General features: G+C 42.8%; 1 protein-coding gene and 1 long non-coding RNA gene across 2 annotated transcripts in view; one reads left to right on the top strand and one right to left on the bottom strand.

Annotated features, from left to right (window-relative positions):
- The window catches only part of LOC133419773 (NACHT, LRR and PYD domains-containing protein 12-like), a 125,318-nt gene that overhangs the window by 33,679 nt on the left and 63,669 nt on the right, over positions 1 to 27,970 (bottom strand). The window lies entirely within an intron of this gene.
- LOC133419556 (uncharacterized) lies at positions 18,878 to 20,645 on the top strand. Its single transcript, XR_009770535.1, has 3 exons — positions 18,878 to 18,966; positions 20,218 to 20,425; positions 20,532 to 20,645. It is a non-coding gene; the product is annotated as an uncharacterized LOC133419556 (long non-coding RNA).

Here is a 27,970-nt window from a genome sequence, read left to right as displayed (position 1 = left end):
CTCGAGTACTGGAGATATATATATATATATATATATATATATATATATATATATATATATATATATATATATATATATATATATATATATAAAACATCGGATCAAATTTCTTAACAGGCATTATTTGGATAAACTGAGCCCAGGTTGGGGATCTTAGCGGTTACTTTTATGCCAGAAAAAATATTAAAACTTAATAAGGTGGCATATTAACAGCGCTACAGCTGAAATTAAAACAGCTTCTAGCCTGCTTTTAGGTCTCAGCTTTCGCTGTCGTTTTGGTGCGAAATGCCATCTGGGATACTTACTGTAGCATACTGCTGTGTGAACGGTCTGCTGGAGCAGCGTACTGAATCGTTCATTTAGTAGGCAGTATACAGTGCATAATTTGCAGTATGTAGTGTGTGGTAATATCCGAATTCGGAAACAGCCATTATCTCACTACTAATATGATCTGACAGAAGATTCCTAAAGTGGTTAATACATAAACTGGACTTTTGTTTCCAATTCACTAGAATGGTTTTCTTTGCGATACATAAGGCGGTGAGAACCAGGTGTGTCCAGTTAGATTCCATTTGAATATCTCCCAGGTGACCTAATATACATATCGTGGGGCACACTGGAATTCTGTAGATGATCCATGTGAATAAATCCTCACAAATCTCCGTCCAGAACCTCTGTACCGGTGTACAAAACCATAAAGCATGCATATAATTATCAGTGGTGTTCTCTGTGCACTGTGAACAGATGTTAGAGGTGACAAAGCCCATCTGGAACATCCTTTGTCCTGTATAATGTATTCTATGAAGAACTTTGTACTGTATAAGTTGTAAGTTTGGGTTCTTAGTCATAGTGAAAGTATTTAAACATATTTGTGACCAAGAAATCTGGTCGGTGTTAAGAGAGAGATCCGCCTCCCATTTTGAAATCGGAAGAGACTGAATTATCTATTTTAGACACTAACCTGTAAAGTTTTGATAACAACTTTAGAGTGCTTAGGTTCAATAATTCTATTATCCTGGCGGGAAGTTGTAGGTCTAATTGGTTAAGTTTATATGTTTTATTTATTATGGACTTAAGTTGTTGGTATTCTAAAAATGTATTACTGCTAATTCCATATTGAACAGTAAGGGCCTAAAGGTTTACTAAAGGTTTGCGTGTGTAAAAATGTGTGCAACTTGACATCACCCGCAAACCAATGTGCAAGCTGATCTACTAACAGCGTGCAAAGAGGACTGCGCCTCTCAAATGAGCAAAATAGCACACGCTATTCATTTAGTACTTTTGCCCTGATGAATAATCAATATGGGGCGTACCCGCCAGAAATCGCTAAATACTGGGAGGGGAAAATGCAAATATTGCCATTTACCACCAGCAATGAGATTTACCAAGCCTGAAAGTTTTTGCGGGGATTGTGATTGCGTCTGTATTTAATACGTTCGAAAGGAAGGTGCTAATCTGCCCAGCATTTTCAAAATGGCCGCCGAGGAGCAGCCACACAGTTTGGCAGGTCCTGTGGGTTTGCGCAAAAAATCATGTAAATACAAAAAAGGACCTCGGATTTTGCCATCAACAGGTCTGTTTATCATCTTTGTGACTTTATATCTTCTTCTGACTTTGACCTGTCCAAGAAAAAGGAATGATTTGGCCCTGCCGCAAGCCAAGTGGAGCCAACATGCTCTATACACAAGAGTACTGGACTGTGGCCATGCTAAGCCACCCCCAGGTAAAGATGAACACTCCTTAACAACTAGTTCCTTTATGGGAATTGTTCATCTCTTGATGATACTGCTCCTGGCTGGTGATATTGAAGTAAATCCTGGGCCTGAGTTCCTTGGTTCTGATTTTTTGGATGGGCTAACTAGGCCACAACCAGAGCTAGCTGGGCTACTACCACAGGTAGCCTTGTCACCATGCCAGGCCGGGCTTCAACCACCACTAGCTGGGCCTCCTTCACTGCTATGGATACCACCATACCAGGCCAGGCTCCCACCATTACCGGCTGGGCTACCATCACACCAGGCCGGGTCCCTGCCATGGCTAGCCAAGCCCCAACCACTACTGACTGGGCTTCCACCACTGCTAGCTGGGCTACCACCACTACCAGCTGGGCTTCCACCACAGCTAGCTGGGCTTCTACCACACCAGGCCAGGTCCCCACCACAGCCACCCGGGTCTTCACCAGCTGGGCTTTCACCATACCAGCTAGCTGGACCTCCACCTCTGCTGCCTGGGCCTCCACCACCGCTGGCTGGGCCTCCACCTCGGCTAGCTGGGCCTCCACCTCGGCTAGCTGGGCCTCCACCACCGCTGGCTGGGCCTCCACTTCGGCTAGCTGGGCCTCCACCTCAGCTAGCTGGACCTCCACCTCTCCTGCCTGGGCCTCCACCTCTGCTGGCTGGGCCTCCACCACCACTGGCTGGGCCTCCACCTCCGCTGCCTGGGCCTCCACCTCTGCTGCCTGGGCCTCCACCTCTGCTGCCTGGGCCTCCACCTCTGCTGCCTGGGCCTCCACCTCTGCTGCCTGGGCCTCCACCACCGCTGGCTGGACCTCCACCTCTGCTGCCTGGACCTCCACCTCTGCTGCCTGGACCTCCACCTCTGCTAGCTGGGCCTCCACCTCTGCTGGCTGGGCCTCCACCACCGCTGGCTGGACCTCCACCTCTGCTGCCTGGACCTCCACCTCTGCTAGCTGGGCCTCCACCTCTGCTGGCTGGGCCTCCACCACCGCTGGCTGGACCTCCACCTCTGCTGCCTGGACCTCCACCTCTGCTAGCTGGGCCTCCACCTCTGCTGGCTGGGCCTCCACCTCTGCTGGCTGGGCCTCCACCTCTGCTGGCTGGGCCTCCACCACCACTGGCTGGGCCTCCACCACCACTGGCTGGGCCTCCACCACCACTGGCTGGGCCTCCACCTCCGCTGCCTGGGCCTCCACCTCTGCTAGCTGGGCCTCCACCTCTGCTGGCTGGGCCTCCACCTCCGCTGCCTGGGCCTCCACCTCTGCTAGCTGGGCCTCCACCTCAGCTAGCTGGGCCTCCACCTCTGCTGCCTGGGCCTCCACCTCTGCTGGCTGGGCCTCCACCACCACTGGCTGGACCTCCACCTCTGCTGCCTGGACCTCCACCTCTGCTGCCTGGACCTCCACCTCAGCTAGCTGGACCTCCACCACCACTGGCTGGCTTGACATCGATGCCAGCGGGACCTCCACCACTGCCAGCAGCTCATTCAGGCTCCCTCAGCACTGCAGCGATAGGTGAGTCCAGGAGTGGGTTATGCCCCAGAAACCCTGTGTTCAAAAAACAACGATCTGCAAATCTACACAGCACCCTTAACCAAGCCAAGGTAATCTGGGACCCACAATATAAGCCAAGAGGTCTACTTGGTGGACATTTAAATATTAGAAGTATTTTGCCCAAGTGTGACCAAGTTCATAATCTATTAAGTAACTCGAACCTGGACTTTTTATGTTTGTCTGAGACCTGGCTAAATATAAATTCACCGATGGCTGGACTACATGTACCAGGCTACAACATCTTTAGGAAAGACCGGGTGGGAAATCGGGGTGGAGGTGTAATATTTTATGTAAGGGAACACTTTAAGTGCAAACAGATAGAATGGGTCTGTGTACATAACCTTGAATGTATCGGTCTTAAAATAGCTCTCTCTCCACAAATGTCGATAACGCTGATTGGGATGTATAGACCCCCATCAGCTTCTAATGCTTTCTATGCAGAGCTTCAGGCTGTACTTAAGGAATGTGACACGAAAAATGAAGTAATCTTGCTTGGAGATTTAAATATTAACTGGCTTGACAAATCAAATCGGAGACAGTTAAAATCACTATTAACTAATCTTAATTTTACTCAATTAATCAAAGGTCCCACCAGACTAACTACTTCCTCGGAAACATGCATAGATCTTGTCTTTTCCAACAAGTGTGAGAGAATTCAAAAGACGTTCAATATGATCACAGGTCTGTCAGACCATAACCTCATTCTGTTCTCAAGAAAGCTATCTAAAAATAGATTTTCTTGTACTAAGAAAACAACATCAGAGCAGATGAGAGTACCAAGGAGGGAGATTCCAAATTTGACAGAGGCACTAAACAATATCAACTGGGATAATTATCTCACCCATAATCATGTTAGTGACAACTGTAACGTATTCATGACTGTTATCCAAGACACAGTGTCTGCATTTACTAGAAAAATTAAAGCAAAACCATCAAAAAAGAATCACCTCCCGTGGTTGAATGAAACCATATGGACATTACTGAAAAAACGAGATCATGCTCTCAAAATATCACTTAAAACGAAAAGGGTGAATGATAGACAGACATTTACTTCTCTTAGAAATAAAGTCGTAAAGGAAATTCGATTTGCAAAAGCAAATTTTTTTATTAATATAATCAGTACTGCAAGAGGAAATGCTAAAGAGATCTGGACAAATATTAAAAAATTGACGGGAAATAGTACAGTGCACAGAGAAATTAGGGAGCTACAGCTAGAAGAGAAAGTCATCCATGATCCAAGGGACATTGCAACAACGTTGAACGATTATTTTATAGACTCAGTTAAAGAACTGACTCAAAGCAACTTCCCCCAGATAGAATACCACCCACCAATGCCACTGAACGCCGACGACCCCGTTCTTAATTTGTGCGTAGTGTCGCAGTCACAAGTTGATAAAGCTGTGTGTGGCCTCAAAAGCTCTAAAGCCAAAGATGCATTTTGTATGGATGTAACATTTCTAAAATATCACAAAGAATCTTTCATAGCACCCTTAACTACTATTATAAATAAATCCATAAACGAAAGTTCCTTCCCTGAACCCTGGAAGTGCTCTGTCATTACACCAGTCTTTAAGTCAGGTAATCCTGCAATACCCAGCAACTACAGACCGATAAGCATACTTCCAGCAGTCTCCAAAGTCATGGAAAAAATAGTAGCAGAGCAAATTGAAGATCATCTTAACAACAGTCCATATACCTTGAACAGGATGCAATTTGGCTTTAGAAAACATCATTCTACTGAGACGGCGGTTTGCTTCTTTCTGGAAAATATCAAATCAAAGCTTGATGGAGGCGGTGTCATTGGTGCTGTTTTCATCGATCTTAGAAAAGCATTTGACACCATTAACCATCAGATACTGTTGACCAAACTGTCTAGCTTTAACTTCTCCCAAAGTACTCTGAATTGGATTGAATCATACATATCTGCAAGATCACAGTGTGTTAGGATACAGAACATGAAGTCAACATTACGTAACAACAATCTTGGGGTACCGCAGGGGTCAGTGCTAGGTCCACTGCTTTTCAGTTTGTTTATAAATGATCTGCCAAGTTGTTGTCCTTCGAATGTCACCTGCCAAATGTATGCCGATGATACTGTTCTGTATGTCCATGCAAAGGACAAAAAACACGCTGCGCAAGAACTGACAGATGCTATGACAAATGTGTATAACTGGCTTGAGAAATCCCAACTATACTTGAACACATCCAAGACTGTGTGTATGTACTTCTCAAAAAGAGCAAATACTGACAGCGATACCAACGTTTCTGTGCAAGGCAAAACAATTGAGGTGGTACAAGAGTTTAAATACTTGGGAATCACTCTTGACTCACAACTTCTCTTTAAACGACAGATAAAAAACACTGTGAATAGAATTAAGTTTAACTTGTCCAACTTTAGGTTTATTAGAAACAATCTAACTCTTGAGTCAGCAAAATTGTATTTTGATGCTATGATCATGTCACATATGTCCTATTGCATAACAAGTTGGGCATCGGCCTGTAAGACGAGACTAAAACCGATTGAAACGGTTTATAAACAAGCTCTGAAAGTATTGGATAAAAAACCAAAAACGTACCATCACTGTCAGATATTACAAAAACATGAGCGCTTAAGCTGGGACAACACTGTTAAACACACAGACGCTATCTTGATTTACAAAATCCTCTATGGCAAAGCACCTCCTCCATTACAAGATTTTGTGAAAAAAAATTCAAACAGATCAACAAGAGCTGGTTCTAGAGGTGACTGTGTAGTTCCTTTTAGAAAGAGTGCCTTTAGCCAAGCCACTTTTTCTGTTCGTGCTTCCCACACCTGGAATTCAATACCAAACACAATACGTGAACTCCCGAATCTGTCCTCTTTTACCAAACATCTTAAAGCTTGGCTATTGGAAGAACAACACTGTTGCCACAACCGTGCCTAAAACATGTATACTTGGTAACACTTTATAATAACTACACACTATTAAGCATTAGTTAAGCATTAGTTAAGCATCAGTAAATGCTTAATTGATCATGAATTCACCATTAGTAAAGCATTATTCATACAATACTAAGCATTAATAAACACAGTTATAAACCTTACAACTATACACTATTAACCATTAGTTAAGCATCAGTAAAATGCTTTATTGATCATGAATTCATGATTAGTAAAACAATATTCATACATTACTAAGCATTAATAAACACAGTTATAAACCTTACAACTATACACTATTAACCATTAGTATGATGCTTAATTGATCATGAATTTATCATTGGTATAGCTGGATTCTCATACTTTATAAATGATAGGTTAACCATTTATAAATAAGTATTATATGTCTGTTAATGGTTCATAAGATCATTTAGAATGTCTAAGTAAATTATATACGAACCTTCTCATACTTTATAAATGATAGGTTAACCATTTATAAATAAGTATTATATGTCTGTTAATGGTTCATAAGATCATTTAGAATGTCTAAGTAAATTATATACGAACCATTTGTATGTATATTTATGCGTACATTTGTACACGGTTAGTGTTAATACATGTTTTATAAACACTTTTTCATACTCAATGAACGATTTATTAAGGTGGTTACTACTCATTAGTTAATGGTTTCACGAGAGCCCATCTAAAGTGAGGACTATCTATGCCTTATAGGGCATTTATAAATGAGATAGAAGCAGTGATATACAAAATGTCAATTGGTGAGTGTTAATACATGTTTTATAAACACTTATTCATACTCAATGAATGATTTATTAAGGTAGTTACTACTCATTAGTTAATGGTTTCACGAGAGCCCATCTAAAGTGAGGACTATCTATGCCTTATAGGGCATTTATAAATGAGATAGAAGCAGTGATATACAAAATGTCAATTGGTTAGTGTTAATACATGTTTTATAAACACTTATTCATACTCAATGAATGATTTATTAAGGTAGTTACTACTCATTAGTTAATGGTTTCACGAGAGCCCATCTAAAGTGAGGACTATCTATGCCTTATAGGGCATTTATAAATGAGATAGAAGCAGTGAAATAGAAAATGTCAATTTTTATTTCAAATGAACGGTAACACTTTATGCCCTTGCAGTTTAAAAACAAAATAAACTTAATGAAAATAAATTATAAACAATCTGCAATCTTTTAAACATGAAATGGAAATAAATAAACATTCTTGTAATGTAAACAAAGTGCCAAAAATAACATTAAATAAAATCTTTATAAAAAAATAAAAAAATTTGAGCAGGTGTGAAAACCTAATAATTCACGTAACTAGTAATTAAAACATTCTGTTTTTTAATGGAGCCAAATCAAGGCCAAAGGTTTTGCTAATTGGAAAAAAAAAATTTGAACCTGAAAATTCTTTTTTACAGTTCAATTTTTTTTCCCCAGTATCAGAACTTTTTATTTCAAATCTTTTTATTTCAGTTTCACTTCTTTTTTTTTAGTTTCACTTCTTTTTTTTTCAGTTTCACTACTTTTTTTTCAGTATCACTTCTTTTTTTCAGTTTCAGATTTTTGGCCCCGATCTGGCATGGGGGGCGTGGCATCAACTGAGAGGGGCGTGGCATCATGAGTGACAGCAGAACAGAGAAGGCTGGGGACCTTCCTCAGTCATGTTGCCTTCAGGAAACATAGGTTGCAGAAGTTATCGTAGAAGTATGATTCAACACTGTATATACACCATATTCACGTGATTGGCAGTGGAAAAAAAGGATATTAATGACACATTTCTGTTTAAAAAGCTGTTTTAGACCGTATTTGGCACAGACCGCAGTATAAAAGCAATAAACTATGCCAGACTGTACAGTTCAACAGCCAAAAGTTTGACATTTCCCACTTCCACATACTACCAAGTACAGTCTAAAACAGCTTTTAAAACAGAAATGTGTCACTAGTATCCGTTTTTTCCACTGCCAATCACGTGAATATGGTGTATATACAGTGTTGAATCATACTTTTACTGATAACTTCTGCAACCTACGTTTCCTGAAGGCAACATGACTGAGGAACGTCCCCCGCCTTCTCTGTTCTGCTGTCACTCATGATGCCACACCCCCTACGCCAGATCGGGGCCAAAAGCCTGAAACTGGAAAAAAAAAAAAAAGTGAAACTGAAAATAAAAATTTAAACTCTAAAAAAGAATTTTCAGGTTCAAATTTTATTTTCAAATTAGCAAAAATGTTGGCCTTGATTTGGCTCCATAGTTTTTAAACTACTGAGCAGGTGTCAAAACCTTCCTAGAACACCTCTCCTACTCTCCTACCCCAGCACCAAAGCTCACTTTTTTGAGATGGGCAGCAGCTTTCCAGAAGCCTTATAGGCTTCGATTGCACCCAGTACGTCTGGGTCCTGCTTAATTGCAGCCTCACATTGTATAGCAAACGCAGAGAGTTTCGCCCGCCGAACATTGTAGTCCTCAATCAATTCGTTGTACTTGCTAGGTGCAGCAATGAACAGCTCTGCGATTGGAGCATTGGCCACCACCGTGTTGCGGTCCACGCTGACCCGACTGAAAGCAGCAGACATGGTCCCTCCTTTATTGAAGAGTTTCAGTATTTTGGTGTACCGGGCCACCACCTGGTTTGGATTTTGGGCTGCAATTCAGAGAACATAGAATTAGTTTAATCCACATTAAGGTTTACACACACATAAACTCACCTACACACAATTAGTTTGAATCTACATTATGACAGTTGCTGCCCATTACAAGCGATACACTTGCATGGAGAAAATATCAGTTGGCAACCAGCCTATTGGCTATGCATTGCTGCATGGATGCATTTTGTTGTCATCGGCTATGCTTGGGACAATTTAACTCAGAAATAATTGCATGAACAAGAAGAAACATGAAATAATAAACAAAAATAAGTAAAGTAAAATATAAAATAATGTATATAAAATCTGTTTAAACCACTTTAAACTTATTTTACACTGAATTCAAAAATAGATGATCTACAATCTATGAGCTTGTAGATCAGCTATTTTCTAAAAATTTTGAAATATATATCAATTGGGGGTCCTTCACATGAACAAGTTTGAGAACCACTGGTGTAAACACATGTGAAGGGCCGTGTTGGTTACCCACACATATTGCAATGGGCAGCAACTCTGATGCGAGACCAGAATGTTTTCAACTCATACACAGCTACATGCACATGATTTTCCCAGGTAACTCCTCTCTGTCCATAATGTGATTTGTTACAGTACAACTTAGCAGAACTAACAATCGCAAAGGCAATCTAGGGCTGGGCATCAGAAAATACCTTTTATTGGCAGAAATAGACCAGTACCAAGTAGTATATCAAAACCTCTCCAGTCAAATGATACCTGCATTTGTTCATTTTTGTATACAGATCTAGAATTTTTCATCTGTTTTTACCTCTCTGACGTGTCTTTGTGTTCATTTTCTTTGACTTCTTCCGCTTCTTTTCCCCTTTCCCCTTCTTCTTCCTCCTCTTCTTCTTCTTGTCCTCTGATGAGGACGTGTCGAAGGAGGAGTCAGAGGTGCTCTCAGAGGAGGATTCCATTGAGATGTCAGAAGAATGTGAAGACAAACGGGTTGTGGAGGTGGATGTTGTGTCCAGGGTGGAGGTGGATGCTGTGCCATCTTTTTTAAGAGCTGTAAAAACAGATACAAATTCAAACATAAGGAATCACACATTTTTAAGCTTGTTTTGCATGCATTTATTTAGTGAGTGCATTAATTGAGTTTATCTGAGTTGTGGTGGACCAGTTATGTCAGTGATGCACAACTTAACTCGAATCAACTCTCTCTAATAACCGTCAAACTGTTATATTATAATATAAAATATAATAGATAATATAAAATATAGTAAGGAAATTATCGAGCATACGCAGACTGCAATATCCGATCCCCTGTTAACATGGCGTTAACATTCCGACTGTGAACGGGTTATCTAGGTGCTGCAACCCCATTAATAAATGTCCGACATAGGTCCGAAATAGATGGGGTTCAGGTGTTTGCATGCAGTTTTAAAGTCAAAACGATGTCTTATACGATAAGAAACACGATTGAACTGCCGCATGTAAACCTACTGACTGTCTTCTGACTTACCTGCAGCCAACTGTTCCTTCAAATAATCTCTCTCCTCTCTTAACTCATTTATCTTCTCCTGCTGCCACTCTGCCTTCAGTTTGCACATTTCCAACTCATGTTCCATTTTTTTTTCTGCCAGTCGTTTAGTCGGGGCAATGGGCACACCTAATAGAAAGTAAAGTTCATTATTGAATGAATCTATCGTCTATATCGGATGAATGAATTAACCATAGACATATATAAAGGCTAGATGACTCGTCCGCGCTGCTGCGACGTCGTCACACGGCGGCCATCTTGCCACAGGAGACTCGCTCACTCATAACATTGTGTTTAATGGTGCATGTACTGCTTAAACAACCATAACTTGCTCAATTTTCAACAGATTTTCAAACAGGTTAGTTTGTTATGAACGTCAGAGATGTAGTTATGACACTGCATACTTGTGAATAATTATAAACATTGAAAAACGTACTTTTATATGAAAATAACCAGAAACGGATAGCTATGACATGGTATTTATATTAAATCAATATTTTTATAGAGGGCTTTCACGTGACGTCACCAAACGCGAGTCGCCATTACGGAGATATACCCCCCACCCCCCCAGACCAAAACAAAGCCAGAGCGTATGAGAGACTGCACATTTCTGCTCCTTCATAAACCGTAAATGGTCAATTATTGCCGTGTGTACGGTTGTACAAATCGGTCTGACCGAGAAAAACACCTGGAGTTTTACAGACTTCCAAAAGTTATCACAAATCAGGGAGATACTTGCCGAAACTTATCAGAAGAAAGGAGACGTCTGTGGCTTGCTGCACTGAAACAGAACTTCACGGGCAAGAATCTTGACAACATTCGTGTTTGTTCTTCACATTTATTGTCAGGTAAGTGAAAAATAAATATAATAATATAATAATCTACTGTATATTTAGCGTTATTGCTCGCCATGATTTATTCATTTCATAGCCTTACAACAGAGTTTCTCAAACTAAATTTCTAGCACCCTACTCTGCCAGTGTACAAATGGGGGTCCATTTGGTAAAAAAAATTAGGTGTTTCACGATGTCAGGATATTTAATCGTTGGCAGAATAGTCGGGTCATCCGTGGTCCACGTTGTTTGCTCCAGCTCGTACGGATCATGGCCACCTAAAAGGTTTAATTTCTCTTTATACCTCGCCCTTTCTGGAGGACCAAGTCCTTCCCGGTATCTGGTATCTTCCCCACGTTTTGCCGAGGTTTTCCGTGGTTTTGACATGGTCAAATTTTACATGTTAGCCGCTTTGTTGTTGTTGTTCAACCTCCAGCCCTCCACAGCCTCCACTCTGCCTACAAATAATCCCGCCGCTATGGCTGCCGGGTCGCGGTACCGCCCATTTCGTGACGTCGGTGAAAACCCTCTATAGTATTCTTAGTGATATTTATATTTACATTATAACATATATACATATATTATTACCTTATAACATGTTTATATATTATTACATTATGATGTATTTATATCATGCCATTATAACATGTGTACACACATGTTATAATGGCATGATATAAATACATCATAATGTAATAATATATAAACATGTTATAATGTCATATACATACATGTTATAATGTAATAAAATATATATATATATATATATATACACACACACACGTTATATGGTAATAATATATATGTATACATGTTATAATGTAAATATAAATATTACTAAGAATACTATAGAAATATTGATTTAATATAAATACCATGTCATAGCTATCTGTTTCTGGTTATTTTCATATAAAAGTACGTTTTTCAATGTTTATAATTATTCACAAGTATGCAGTGTCATAACTACATCTCTGACGTTCATAAAAAAAACACAGTTTGAAAATCTGTTGAGAATGGAGCAAGTTATGGTTGTTTAAGCAGTACATGCACCATTAAACACAATGTTATGAGTGAGCGAGTCTCCTGTGGCAAGATGGCCGCCGTGTGACGACGTCGCAGCAGCGCGGACGAGTCATCTAGCCTTTATATATGTCTATGAGTTAACCATCACACGCGGGCGCGCACACACACACCTAACGTAACTGTACATCAGAGGTGGGTAGAGTAGCCAAAAATTGTACTCAAGTAAAAGTACTGTTACTTCAGAATAATATGACTCAAGTACAAGTAAAAGTAGTCATCCAAATAATTACTTGAGTAAAAGTAAAAAAGTACTTGGTGAAAAAACTACTCAAGTACTGAGTAACTGATTTATTGGTCCGCGTTAAATCGACGGCGGCGCCGGCGGCGTAGGGTACGCGGAGACGCGCAACGTACGTTGCGCGTCTCCGCGTACCCTACGCCGTAGGCTCTGCGTTGGTCTAACGCGGAACCATAAATCAGCCTTCAATGATTACGCGTAGGCGGAGGGGATAAAAGAAAAGTAACAGCTCAACGTAGCCTAATGTAGCGGAGTAAGAGTACAGTTTCTCATTCACAAATCTACTCAAGTAAAAGTAAAAAGTATAGTGATTCAAAACTACTCCTAAAAGTACAAGATTTCCCCAAACTTACTCAAGTAAATGTAACTGAGTAAATGTAACTCGTTACTACCTGTAATAAATCACGGAAGGTCCACACAGGTAAGTTGTTACTTCTTTATCTAGGAGCTCTCGGGTTCATGTTCACAGCATACACGTGACTGACGTAAAAGCCCCTCCCACTGCCGTAACACCCACTAGAGTAAAACATCAACAGCTACGTTACGACAGCTGTAAAGCAGAGTACCTCAAACACTCTAATACTCTGACATCTCCCCTTTTTAGTTCTACTTTCCTCAATAAAGTAAACAGATAAACATTCTGTAAAGAACAATGCTGTTCTGTAGCAATAAGCAGGACCACATCAAACATCCTGTGAAATGTAAACAATGTCATTCTTCATTAAATATCAATAAACGACATTCAACCCTTGGTCTGTCTTCTGTAGTACTTATATTCAATAAACCTTTAGATTATCAAACGATTATCAAATTACTTTTCACTATAAGATAACAGTTTGCATTCCTGAACTCTTTTGATATTAAAACACATCAGTTTACAACATTCTATGGAACTCTTCTTCTTTTTATGTGGCTTTACCACCTGGAACTCTTTTATGTGGTTTAAAGGTTACCACACCTGGAACTCTTTTCCCTTCTTCCCCCCCAAAGGCCATGAGTGTGAGGACATGTTAACTCACAAGTCCAGTCTGATGACTGGCTTAGAGATCCGTCCAGACCTGGTCTGTGACAGATTTTCAGCACCAGCATGCATGCTGACACCGGAGTCCCCCTGCTGTCGATTGATGTCCGTGCAAACAGGTAAGACAGGTGCTTCGCCTCCAGGCGGCTGTGGAGCAGGCATCTCCTGCAGATGGCGCCGGTTGCGCCTGAGTCTTGCCCCCTGCTGCGTCTGGATGATGTAAGAGCGTGGCGTGACACTCTCAGCGGTCACAACTGCAGGGGCTGTCCAGGATTTCTGGTGGTCCAGCTTGGTGAGGACGTTACCACCAGGCTGAAGTGGGGGTAGGGGTCTGGCCCCATGGCGTCGGTTGTAGTAGAAGGCTTGCTTCTTCTTCTCTGCCTCGTCCTTCTGCCTGATGCGCTGCCCGTCGGGCCATGAGGGCTGCAGGTTTCTCTCGAGGGTAGGCAGTGTCGTTCGAATCTTCCGGCCCATTAGTAGTTCAGCTGGGCTGGCTCCAGTTGTGCTGCATGGTGTTGACCTGTAGCACATGAGTGCGATGAGAGGGTCATTCTGTTTCAATATTCGCTTTGCGGTCTGCACCGCCCTCTCTGCGTGACCGTTGCCTTGTGCGTTGTGTGGGCTTGAGGTGACGTGTTCAAAGTCAAGCTCACGGGCGAGGTCTTGAAACTCTGTGCCTGTGAACTGCGGCCCGTTGTCGCTGACGACCACATCTGGAATGCCGTAGCGGGCGCATATAGCTTTCAGCTTCAGAGAGACATGAGCGCTTGTTGTAGTTTTCATGTGCAGTATCTCGATATATCTCGAGTAGTAGTCTGAGATGATTAAGTAGTTCTGTTTATTATGCTCACATAAGTCCAGAGCTATGCGCTGCCATGGTCTGTCGGGGAGCGGGGTAGAGATTAACGGCTCCTTCTGCTGTGCTCTTCTCAACTCACAGCAGGACTGACATGACAACACCTTGTGTTTCAGTTGTGAGGAAATGCCGGGCCACCAGACAGCGGCGTTTGCCCTGTCCCGACACTTTGAGAGCCCTTGATGTCCGTCGTGGATTCTCTCAAGGATTTCTGCCCTCAGCGTCCCTGGTATCACGATGCGGCTTCCTCTCACGACCATCCCGCCATACTCTGAAAGTTCATTTCTCATAGAAAAGTACTCACGTATGTTACTTGGTACTTGGCATGCGTGTTCTGGCCAGCCGAACCTGATGTACCTGATCACTGTCTGCAGCTTCTCATCAGCCGCAGTAGCTGCTCGGATGTTGTCCATCTTTTGTGGGGTAGCTGGCACGCCGTCCATGACTGCTGCAATGTAGCACTCAACCTCAGAGTGTGTGTCTCTCCCATCTTCCGTGTGACTCAGAGGGCTCCGTGACAGTGTGTCTGCCACAACAAGGGTCTTCCCCGGCGCATACGCAGCCACTGGCTTAAAGCGCATGAGCCGCATAAGAAGTCTCTGGCACCTTAATGGAACGTTGTCTAGGTCCTTACTGTTCATTAGTGGGACCAGGGGCTTGTGGTCTGTCACAAGTTCAAAACTCTCAAGGCCGTAGAGGTATTTTTCAAACCGTTCACAGGCCCAGACACTCGCCAGGCACTCTTTCTCGATCTGCGCGTATCTGGTCTCTGCGTCGGTCAGCCTCCTTGAGCAGTATGCGACTGGTTTCCAGTTTTGTCCATGGAGCTGCAACAGCACGCCACCGAGCCCATAGCTGCTTGCATCAGCTGAGACAGCGGTGGGTCTGTTGACGTCATAAAACACTAACACTGGCGATGTCATCAGTAGCTCTTTTAGCTTCTCAAAAGCTGTGTGTTGTGCTGGACCCCAGGTCCAAGCTGTCTTGGACCGGAGCAGCTCGTACAGTGGCTGGCCCACTGTGGACAGGTTCGGCACGTATTTACCGAGATAGTTCACCATGCCCAGGATACGTTTGAGCTCGTGAACGTTCTCTGGTGCAGCGAGCTCCCGGATTGCTCGCACCTTTGCTGGATCCGGCCGCACGCCTGTGGCGTCGACCACCTGGCCCAGGAAGTTGAGCTGCTCTTGTCTGAGCTTACACTTTTCCTTATTGAGCTTGAGCCCAGCAGACTCGACTCTCTCCAGGACCTTCTGGAGATGGAGGTCGTGCTCTTCCATGTCCTTCCCATACACAACAATGTCATCCATGTAAACTGAGACGCCCTGTAGGCCTTGAAGTGTCTCCGACATTTTCCTTTGGAAAATTTCTGGGGCGCTCGTTATCCCGAACGGTAAGCGCCGGAAACAGTACCTGCCAAATGGCGTAATGAATGTGGTGAGTAGGCTACTCTCACTGTGCAGAGGAATCTGGAAGAACCCCGAGGCTGCATCAAGGCTGGAGAACACCGTTGCTCCACACAGCTCCGCTGTAATCTCCTCTGGTGTAGGTAAGATGAATCTCTCTCTCTTTACCTGTTCATTTAGTTTCTTAAGATCCACACATATACGAACCTTTCCGTTCTTTTTGAGCACGGGCACCATGGGGGCGCACCAATCGGTTGGCTGGGTTACCTCCTCTATGATGCCGTACTCCTCCATGCGGCGCAGCTCCTCCCTGACCTTGGACGTCAGCGGTATTGGGACCCTGCGCGCAGTCTGCACCGCGTACGGGGTGGCGTTGTCCTTGAGCTGTATCCTCACAGGCTCCGTCTTGAGCGTGCCATGCTCTCCAAAGGCACCATGGACCTCCTCGATCCGTTTCACGAGGCCCATCTCAGCTGCAGTGGATCTACTGAGTAAATTGTTAACAGACTTTCCTCTAATAACATACACTGGGAATGAGTATGAGTTCTTCTTGTATGTGGTGTTAACTTGAAATTGTCCTTTACAGTCTAATTGACCCCCTGGGCTGGTCAAAGATACACTAGTCTGCTTCAGTTCTCTCTCTGGAATGAGCATATTGAAAGTCTCTTCACACAATACACTAGCATCAGCCCCAGTATCGATCTTAAACTTAACAGGAGTTGCACCCAGAAGAAGTTGCACTGTCCACTCATCACTCACGTTAGCATTCACTGATCCCAGGAAGTATTCACTCTGCTCATCTGCCTCTCTTACTTCACTCACCGCTTTGGTTTTGCACTGGCTCTGCCAATGTCCGTTCCTGCCACATTTGTTGCAAGCTGAATTGCGAGCGGGGCATCTCTCTGGATCCTTATGCTCCGTTTTCCCACACCGGCTGCACTTCCTCCCGTGCTCCGTCTTTCCCCCTCTCTTGGCGTTGCGCTGCCATTTTATATCCTTCTTCCGCGCGCCCCGCACCTCATGTACGGATGCCGTGGCTGCCGTGGCCTCTGCTGCCTGCGCACTGATCTGCATGTTCACTGTCTCTGACTGGCGAACAGACTGTATAGTCTGCGCCAGTGTAAGATCCGCCATGAGCTGCAACTTACGAGACTGCTCTTTATCTTGAATCCCCACCACGATTCGGTCTCGAATATTTTCATCTCTACTCTCCCCGAACTCGCAGTGTTCTGATAAATCATAGAGAGCCCTAATGAAAGTCTCTGCCGGCTCGCCAGGCCGCTGCACGCGCTGGTGGAAAACAGCACGTTCATGGATTACATTCCGCCGTGGGAAAAAGTACTCGTCGAACTTCTCCATTACTATTTTGTAATTATTCTGGTGTCCTGGGTCAGTAAAAGTAAACGACTTGAAAATATTTTCCGCTTCACTCCCCATTGCGTACACCAGGGAACACACTTGTACTTCACCCGACTTCTTGTTGAGCTCCGTAGCCGTCCGATATCTCTCGAACCGCCTTTTCCAGTCGGTCCACTCCGTCGGTTTATCAAAGCTGAAACTCTCCGGTGGGTTAAACTTCGCCATGGTTTACACTCTTTGCAAAACCACTGGCCACTTCTGACACCATGTAATAAATCACGGAAGGTCCACACAGGTAAGTTGTTACTTCTTTATCTAGGAGCTCTCGGGTTCATGTTCACAGCATACACGTGACTGACGTAAAAGCCCCTCCCACTGCCGTAACACCCACTAGAGTAAAACATCAACAGCTACGTTACGACAGCTGTAAAGCAGAGTACCTCAAACACTCTAATACTCTGACACTACCCACCTCTGCTGTACATGGTGACATCGAAAGGAAACAAGTTACTCACCACTTGTTAAATCCACGGGCATGTCTTCGGTATCTGGCTCCATATTTTTTTGTGCCCGTCTCCGCACGCCTTTTCGAGTTGGCACCGAGTTTTCCATCACCTCCAGCACCTCTGCAATCCGCGTGGTTGTTTGAAACAGCAACGTGTTTGCTCTGCGAGTGTGGAGCATGCGCAGTAGTGTCCTGAACGCGAAGTCCTACAATACCCATAATCCTCCGCGGTTCTGGGCGCTCAAAAAACCCGGGTTTTTCAATCGTTTCATGTAGCGGACTACACAGAAGGCAGTTAGTAGTTACTTTATCAACAGGCCGTGGAAAAACCTCAAATTTGGCAAACGATGAGCAGATTCAGAAAATTAAAGAATCTAATTTCCAAGGACACTTCACAAAAAAAATCCCTGAAGCTGATAAAGTGGCTTCAGAAGAAGAAACTTATCAAAAGAAAAATGAAATGCAGAATATGCCATCAGAAAATGGAATTGAAGAAGAGAGTGAACAGTGGAGATCAGTATGCTTGGTAAGAATATTTTATATTTTTTTTATATTCATATATTAGGTCTGTTAATCCTTTGAAGAAGTCTGTTATTTTCACGTCCTTACTAGTATAGTAAAGTATAGTATAGTCAAAAAAAGTAATTAGTTATTTATTGCTAGTTCTGTAATTTGTAATGAGATTACTTCACTAGTTACTGCATTTGAAAAGTAACTTCACTACTTATTACTTTACTGTTTCTTAATATAGCGTACTGGCATATAAATGGCATATAAAACCAGATAGAACAATGCCACTACAAGTCTGCCATTTGTATCAAAACAAGCGGCGTCCTTGGGGGGGGGGGGGGGGGGGGGGGGCTACCAGCAAATAAGGGAATAAGTTATTTATTGAATTATGAATTATTCCATCCGTAGATAACACAATGACAGAATGTATGGCAATTCTGGCCATGGGTTTCTTACACTCCATGTAATAACACAGACATGGTATCAGATGTGAATCTGTGGTCTAATTTGTGTGAGTTTAGGGGTCCTCCGTGAAAGTTTGAGAACCAGTGATTTAGAGCAAAACAAAGTTTAGTTGCAGTAACGTTAACTCCTTACTCCCTACATGGTGTGGGGGATGTTGGTATTTCCTTTATTTAAAAAAAATGTTTTATGTTCTTTTAGGGTTTGTCGACAAGGAGCACACAGGCCGAAACAAATTTCGGTCAGACACAAGTCTATCTTCAGTCGTTCGAAGATCTCCATATGTAAATGGATGGAATTCATGTACAGGTAAGCAAGTAATAGCCTAACATTAAACACATATCATAGGCTCACTACATTGCCAGTCTCATAAAACATACAAAATGCAAAATCATGCATAGAATGTTTTGTCAGTTATTTTGATTAGGTTGAGTTACTGAAATCCATGCACATACTTGCAGCTCACTTTTACCGAAAGGTTCTTATGCATGCATCAAATTCAAGACATTGGTGCTAGCCTACAGTACATGGCAGTACACCTGATTCCTCCTCCATACATGCAGTCTATGGTCAGACTCCAGACCTCGCACCGCTCCCTCCGCTCCTCCACTAGTGCAGGTCGCCTTGCCCCTTCTTCGCTACATGGGGCTCAAATATGATATTGTAAGTCCCTTTGGATACAATCATCTGCCAAATGACATAATATAATGTAAAGCCATGTTTACTCTCCTTCATTCACTCATACACACTCCCGGACACCGCTGTGTGTTACTCACCCTCTATATGTCCACTTGAATCTACCCGATTACATCAGAGGCCATAGAACAAAGAGTAGCTCACAAGGATAAATACAGTCCAAAAACACATGTAAGGAAATTCACTTATACCTTTTGACCATGGGGAGCCCATAGTCACTGTAGCCCTCACTTGATTGCTGCTGATTGATTCCAACTGCATCTTGGAAGAGTTCAGGTGGATTAAACCAAATTAAATGTTCCTTTTTGGGTGTTATGGTAAATAAATGCTGTTAAAAATGACATTACAAAATATAGATTGGGAATGATTGATTTGTTAAAAGAGGGGAGGACCCTGATTAAAGGTACAGGTTTGTTAAGTTTTAAATACTGTAATGGTTTATGACGGGTGGGTGGAGTCTTGAAGAAAGCTTGGGTTTAAAAGTAGGTGAAACCCTCAGTTCATTCTTTTGGCCCTGCTGTTGCTGTGAGGAGCTGTTTTGCATGTTTTCAAGGTTTAACTTTTCATATGACCATGGATTTTGCATTTTCTTTGTTTGTTTAATTAATTTAATTAATTAATTAGCTTGTTTGTATGTTTTTGGATTAATTCATCATACACTGTTAATTTGTATTTTGGGATTAATGATGTACGTTTTGTTTTCCCCACTGGCATGTTGGGACCGCCCCAAGTAAATTGCCACTTTTGTACCTGAGAATAAAACACCCTGAACTTTGCCCTGTTGTGTTTGCCTGCCATCCCTTACCATTGTTGAGAGTCTCTTTACATGTTAACAATAAACATTATTTCTTTTTGTCTTTGAAGATTTTCTCAGGGTCTACGCCTGCGGCAGATAGACATGATGGAGGACACCATTGCAGGCAGTTCAACTACTTTAAGTAAAATGGCAAAAAGAATAAGGAACGTCTGTGTCACTGCAGTAGAAAGAATGAGAAGGCGTACAGGCCAGCAGATTGGTGGAAGAAGGGAGTTTGTGGTAATTGATGAGAGCCATTTTCGGCACAAAAGAAAGGTGCGTTATCGTAATAGTTCACATAATTGTGAAATACAGTCAACTAATGTATTTGTTCATACTGTATCTGTGTACATGTTTGTTTTTTTTTTTGTTCCTGCATCAGTATGGGAGAGGAAGAATGGCTGGTGGCTGGAAAAGAAAGAAGTGGGTCTTTGGGATGCTGGGTGTGAAGCACGCTCAACAACAAACCTCTACAAGGCCAATTCTACGACTGGTAGAGAGAAGAACTCGAGGCCATCTAGTCCCCTTGATCGCTCACCATGTGAAGGTTGGCTCATCAGTTGTCAGCGACGAATGGCGTGCCTACCGTGTACTCCCTGCACTAGGCTATGATCACCACACTGTCAACCACAGCAGGTGGTATGTAGATCCACACACTGGTGCCCATACTCAGCACATCGAGAGGGCCTGGAGATCCTACAAGGAGCAGATCTGGAGGCTCAGGGGCAATCGTACTGAGACTTTGCTTTCTGACCATCTTGCAGTGATTGAGTGGAATGAATGGCTTGCAAAGAAACACCGTGATGGCGCATTTGGCAGGTTAATTCATGACATTTCTCGAAAGTACAAGTAGTTAGATTGGGGAGGGTGGTTAACAGTACAAATTCAGTGTACATACTGTATGCCAGCTATACTGTACTGGTCAATAAGGTTGATTGTTTTTTGTTCACTGTCACAACAAAGAGTGATATACAGGACTGTCTCAGAAAATTTGAATATTGTGATAAAGTTACAGATTAAGATTCCCAGAATATTCTAATTTTTTGAGATAGGATATTTGATATTTGAGTTTTCTTAAGCTGTAAGCCATGATCAGCAATATTAAAATAATGAAAAGGCTTGCAATATTTCAGTTGATTTGTAATCCAGAATGTATGACATTTTTGTTTTTGTAATTGCATTACAGAAAATCACAATATTCTAAGTTTCTGGGACAGTCCTGTATAGCACTCTTGTGACACTGAACAAACATCAACCTTATTGACCAGTACAGTACAGCTGGCATACACTGTTGGCATAGTGTATGTAGGAGAGGGGATCTAGGGAGGTTTTGACACCTGTTCAGTAGTTTAAAAACAGAATGTTTTAATTACTAGTTACTTCTGTAATTTTTTAGGAGAGGTGAATTATTAGGTTTTCACACCTGCTCAGATTTTTTTTTTTTTTTTTTTATAAAGATTTTATTTAATGTTATTTTTGGCACTTTGTTTACATTACAAGAATGTTTATTTTATTTCCATTTCATGTTTATAAGATTGCAGATTGTTTATAATTTTCATTAAGTACAAAAATGTTTATTTTGTTTTTAAACTGCAAGGGCATAAAGTGTTACCGTTCATTTGAAATAAAAATTGACATTTTGTATATCACTGCTTCTATCTCATTTATAAATGCCCTATAAGGCATAGATAGTCCTCACTTTAGATGGGCTCTCGTGAAACCATTAACTAATGAGTAGTAACTACCTTAATAAATCATTCATTGAGTATGAATAAGTGTTTATAAAACATGTATTAACACTAACCGTGTACAAATGTACGCATAAATATACATACAAATGGTTCGTATATATAATTTACTTAGACATTCTAAATGATCTTATGAACCATTAACAGACATATAATACTTATTTATAAATGGTTAACCTATCATTTATAAAGTATGAGAAGGTTCGTATATAATTTACTTAGACATTCTAAATGATCTTATGAACCATTAACAGACATATAATACTTATTTATAAATGGTTAACCTATCATTTATAAAGTATGAGAATCCAGCTATACCAATGATAAATTCATGATCAATTAAGCATCATACTAATGGTTAATAGTGTATAGTTGTAAGGTTTATAACTGTGTTTATTAATGCTTAGTAATGTATGAATATTGTTTTACTAATCATGAATTCATGATCAATAAAGCATTTTACTGATGCTTAACTAATGGTTAATAGTGTATAGTTGTAAGGTTTATAACTGTGTTTATTAATGCTTAGTAATGTATGAATATTGTTTTACTAATCATGAATTCATGATCAATAAAGCATTTTACTGATGCTTAACTAATGGTTAATAGTGTATAGTTGTAAGGTTTATAACTGTGTTTATTAATGCTTAGTATTGTATGAATAATGCTTTACTAATGGTGAATTCATGATCAATTAAGCATTTACTGATGCTTAACTAATGCTTAACTAATGCTTAATAGTGTGTAGTTATTATAAAGTGTTACCGTATACTTTTCATTGATGTTGCTTTTCTTTTCCTTTTCTGTCCTATTGTGTTTTTAAGGACACTTGTAATTGCTCCTCCTGCTAACTGTTCTACTTGTCGTTACTGTTGTTTTATTGATTTTAGTATTTTATGTTGTTGACACTAACCTGCCTAAGGGACTAAAGATGAAAATTAGCCGTTGGCTATAATCTTGCATATTTACATGTATATGTTCATTAATATGTATTGTCCCTGTTATAAATAAAATAAACTCAAACTCAAACTCATTACGCAGGGATGCTTGTTGGTGCCTGATTTGAGGACTGGGGTGGGGATGGCTCAACTTGTGGTGAGGATTCTCCACATGCAAAAGGAGAAATATTTTATTTGAATGTTAAATCGAGTATTATTCAGCAAAAGGTTGCCACAGGAGGCACATTCATTTTTTTATTTGTGATAATAAATAAATCACGTGTTTTCATGGAGAAAAACGTGTTTCTTATTGTGCGCCTATACTTGTTCTGCAGTTGTCATACCCCGGTGTTGTGCCGTATTCAGCACCCCTGCCGTGAAAAGCACCCCCTCGTCTGCCAAAAATTATATTTTCATTCCGTGTCACGTTCTGTTTAGCGTCCAGTTTTGTGTTAATGATTCATGTTTAAATGCGCTCATGGATTCCACAATAGTCATACTTTCCCACAATCACAGTCACAGATAACAAAAATCGGGTAAATGGTTATTGATGTCATTAATTAATAGCCTGCTTACTGTGTTGTCTTCCATAATATTTGTAAATATATATAATATAAACTCCTAAGTATGTGTTTGTGTGAGTGTGTTGTTTTTTGTCTTGGTCTACTTATCATTGAATATACGAGGGGGTGCTTTTCACGGCAGGGGTGCTGAATACGGCACAACAATTTGCCTCTTCCACTAATATCTCTAACTCCAACTCGTCAAATTTCATTTTGCGCTCGCAAACCGTAAGACACGCAAACCCTTATTTAAATACTGCGGTTTGCACCTGTTATCAATTGCGCACGCAATCTTAGTTGATCACCCGCAAAACACACAACAACAGCACGTGCAAACTTTTTCAGTGCACACGCAATTTAGTACTCTTTATTTAGGATCTTAGTAAATCGAGCCCTAAGTGTATTAAAAGGTACAAACTGTCCTCCTATGATTACATGCTGTAGATACCGTATTCCTTGATCTCTCCATTGAGCAAAGTTTACCATCTTTTTATCATTTTTCAGGATATCCTGGTTGTTCCATATGGGTGTATTGTCACATGGAAAAAGTGAAATTCTAGCTACTTTAAGGAATTCCCACCAGGCTGTCAGAGTTGTGCTAATATTAATGCTGTCAGTGTTTGACACTTCCCCCCAGTTTGTAACTTTCAGTTTCTGTCTTGCCCCGCCTGTGTCCCATCTGCCCTGATTGTGTCTGCACCTGTGTCTCGTCATGTCTCGTTATCCCTTCAGTATATCTTGTCTTGTCATTCCTTGGTTCCCTGTCGGTCCGTACTGGTTCTTCCTCCATGTCTCCTCGTTGTTTTTTCCTGTTCCTGGTTTTTGTATTTATCCTGCTCTGCAGCGCTTTGCTTTTGCCCTTTTGGATTAAATCCCTTTGTTTTTTGAGAACTCCTGCCTCCAGCCTCCCTCTCTCTCCTGCACTTGGGTCCTTAACATACCAAACCACAACAGAACGGACCGACCGGTATGGACCCAGCGGGAGAGTATATTACTCTTTTTGAGTTATTCCGCCGAGAGGCAGAGAAGAATGGGGACCCCCTTCTGGGAACATGCCAGGCTCGAGGCGGGCCCGGGGGTTCTCAGCCCCAGGGGAAGCAACGGCGACGGCGTCAGCGCCAGCCCCAGCCCCAGCTTGTTCCAGCTCCAGCTCCAGCTCCAGCTCCTGTTCCCGTTCATATTCCTGTGGTGGTCCTGGACGCACCTCACTTGGTTCCCGAGGTGGTCTCGGACGCGCCCCATCCTCTTCCCCCCTTCTGGGGAACACGCCTGGCTCAAGGGGGGCCCAGGTGTCTTCGAACCCAGGGGAGGCGACGTCGGCACCCGCTCCAGTCTGTTCCTGCTCTGGTGGTGGTGGTCCTGGACGCATCGCCCCCTGTTCCTGCTCGGGTGGTGGTCCCGGACGCACCTGTCCCTGTTCCAGGGGTGGTCCCGGACGCACCTGTCCCTGTTCCAGGGGTGGTCCCGGACGCACCTGTCCCTGTTCCAGTGGTGGTCCCGGACGCATCAGCCCCTGCTCCGGTGATGGTCCCGGACCCCCCCCCCCCCAGCCAGCTCCGAGGACCCGTGCCCCCCCTCAGCCGGCTCCGAGGACCCGTGCCCCCCCTCAGCCGGCTCCGAGGACCCGTGCCCCCCCCAGCCAGCTCCGAGGACCCGTGCCCCCCCCAGCCGGCTCCGAGGACCCGTGTTCCCCCCCAGCCCGCCCTGGATGTGGACTGTGGGGACATCTGGGATCTGTCCCTTGAGGGGGGGCCAGCGCCCCGGACCCGGGTACCCCCGCAGCCGGCGCCCCGGACCCGGATACCCCCGCAGCCGGCGCCCCGGACCCGGGTACCTCTGCAGTCCCGTCCAGTTCCAGAGTCCCGTCCTGTTCCAGAGCCCCGTCCTGTTCCCGAGCCCCGTCCTGTTCCCGAGCCCCGTCCTGTTCCCGAGCCCCGTCCTGTTCCCGAGCCCCGTCCAGTTCCCGAGCCCCGTCCAGTTCCCGAGCCCCGTCCAGTTCCCGAGCCACGCCAAGAATCCCCGTCACAGGCCTCGGAGACGCCCCCCCGAGCTGTCTCGCTGGTCTGCTCGGTCCCGAGGTCGGCCCCTGGAACTTTGGCCGTGTGTGGCTTGATAATAAAAGATTCGCCAAATCCAAATTTATGTAAAGTTGCCAATAGAAACTTCCAATTTACCCGATCGAATGCCTTTTCAGCATCTAAAGATATAATAGTAGTTTCCTGTTTATTGATACTCGAATAATCTATAATATTAAGTAATCTATGAGTATTAGTAGAAGAATGTCTACCTTTAAGGAAACCTGTTTGATCTGGATGTATAATAAAAGGGGTGACTCTTTTCAGACGTTTGGTAAGAGCCATGCTGATTACTTTAAGATCTACATTTATCAATGTTATTGGGCGGTAGCTCGATGGGAGCAAAGGATCCTTATCCGGTTTTAATAAAAGACTAATATTAGCAGAATTCATATTTAAGGGTAAGCTTTTATTCTTCCTAACATTTAGGATCATTTTATAAAATGTTGGTGCTAATATGCTCCAGAATTCCTTATAGAATTTGGCTGGAAAGCCATCTGGGCCCGGAGCTTTATTATTAGGCATATGCTGAAGAGCTTCATGAAGTTCTCCTATTGAGAGCGGTGAATCTAAATTCGTAACCTGTTCCTGATGTAACTTTGGCAGATTCATTTCTCCAAGAAACTGATCGATGGATTGGTCAGATGGTTAAATTTGTGATGAATATAGTTTATAGTAAAAGTCTCTAAAAACTGAATTTATTAAACAAGGATCATGTGTAACTTCCCCTGATTGGTCCTTAATAGATGTTATGGTTGTTTCTTCTTTGTTTACTTTTAATTGATTGGCTAAATATTTCCCCGATCTGTTAGCGTGTGCAAAGTTTTCCAGGCGAAGCCTTTGTACTAGAAACTGCGTTTTTGCGTCAATTATTTAATTTAATTCTATTTTAGTTTTCCTTATTCTATTAAGGATACATTCGTCTGCAGAGGTCCGGAAGGCCTCCTGTAGCATTTTAATTTTGCATTCTAATTATTTTGTTTTCAAGTTATCTTTCCTTTTCTTATTTGAGGAAAAGGAAATAATTTTACCTCGCATTACTGCTTTTCCTGCTTCCCATAGGACACTCGCTGATGTTTCTGGCTGATCATTATTTTGCAAAAATATGTCCCATTCTTTCTTAAAAAAATGTATAAAGTCGGGATCTTTAAGCAATGATGTATTAAATCCAATTTAGAGGATAATTAGAGGATAATACGCTCCCCCTCTTCCCCAGAGTGAAAGAAACTGGTGCGTGATCGCTAATAATAATTGGGTGGATTTGGGATTCTGAGATATCTCTCATCAGAGAGCTACTGACTAAAAAATAATCGAACCTAGAATTTGAGTGATGAACAGCTGAGAAAAAAGTGTAGTCTCTGAGAGTTGGGTGGAGAGAACGCCATGTATCGCAAAGACCCAGGGGCCTCATTTATAAAGCTCGCTTGCGCACAAAACAGGGCTTGAAAGATGCGCAAGCCAACTTCTACGCAAAGGTTGGGATTTGAAAAGAACAAACTAACCGAAAAATGTGCGTATCCCTACGCCAACCCTGACCCTCCCGCAGGAACAGTCTTAAGATATGGAGAACTGGTGACGCAGGCGGTGAAGTGGTGAAATGAAGCCAGAGTCATGTCATACTGTTAATGTCATCACATATCAGACTTATAATATAATAGCGCTGATCGTGTCCGTCTGTGTTTGAAGCACAGCGTCAGTCAGGATGCTCAGGTGCTGCTGCTGCAGCCGCAGTGCAGGAGCCGGGAACCTCCTCGTCACCCACCGCGACAACTAAAGAGTGACTGGGAACAGAACAAATGAGTGCCGGACCCGGCTACGGTCCAGGATCACCAGGGGGAACTCGTCGTTAACGGAAAACGGCAGTCCACGTAGCGGGGGCCCCGGATTCTCACCTGCTCCTTCTGCTTAAAATGTTCAAATTTGGCAACAATGGGTCTAGGTCTCTGGGCTTCTGGTCTTCTTTCTCCCAGGGGATGGACGCGATGAAATGTGATGGAGTCCGCCACATCTTCAGGAAGTTTCAGGTGGGTTCGGATGAAATCTTGGATAGTCACTTACGGGTCTTCATCCGTCCTCTCTGGTATCCCTGAGAACACTAGGTTATCCCTCATGCTGTGGACCTGTAAGTCTAAAACGGCCTCTTTCATGGATTTATTCTCTCTTTGTAGCTGGTTCATTCCCTCTGTGAGAGAATTCACCGACTCCTTTAAATCCCTGTTTTCAGCTGTGAGCGATTCCACCTGTTGTTGGCTGAATTCCAGGGATCTCTGCAACGCTTGTATTTCCTAGTGGAGAACCTCAAGGAGGGATAGACGGGAGTCGAAGCTGGACAAACGGCTGTCGATGGACAGCAGGACGTCCGCGGTGGTGTTACCTGGAGGGGAGATGGCTCCAGGTGAATTTTCATCCCGGGATCTTTGGATGATGAGGCGTTCAGGGTGGCTCCGTTTTTTTCCCCCATGACAATCCTGTTGAAATTCTCTTCCATATACTCCTC

Source organism: Cololabis saira, chromosome 19, assembly GCF_033807715.1.
Source record: "Cololabis saira isolate AMF1-May2022 chromosome 19, fColSai1.1, whole genome shotgun sequence".
In the NCBI taxonomy this organism is placed as follows: Eukaryota; Metazoa; Chordata; class Actinopteri; order Beloniformes; family Belonidae; genus Cololabis; species Cololabis saira.
The sequence above is the reverse complement of the archived record's forward strand: the minus strand, read 5'-3'. Positions and strand labels throughout refer to the sequence as shown.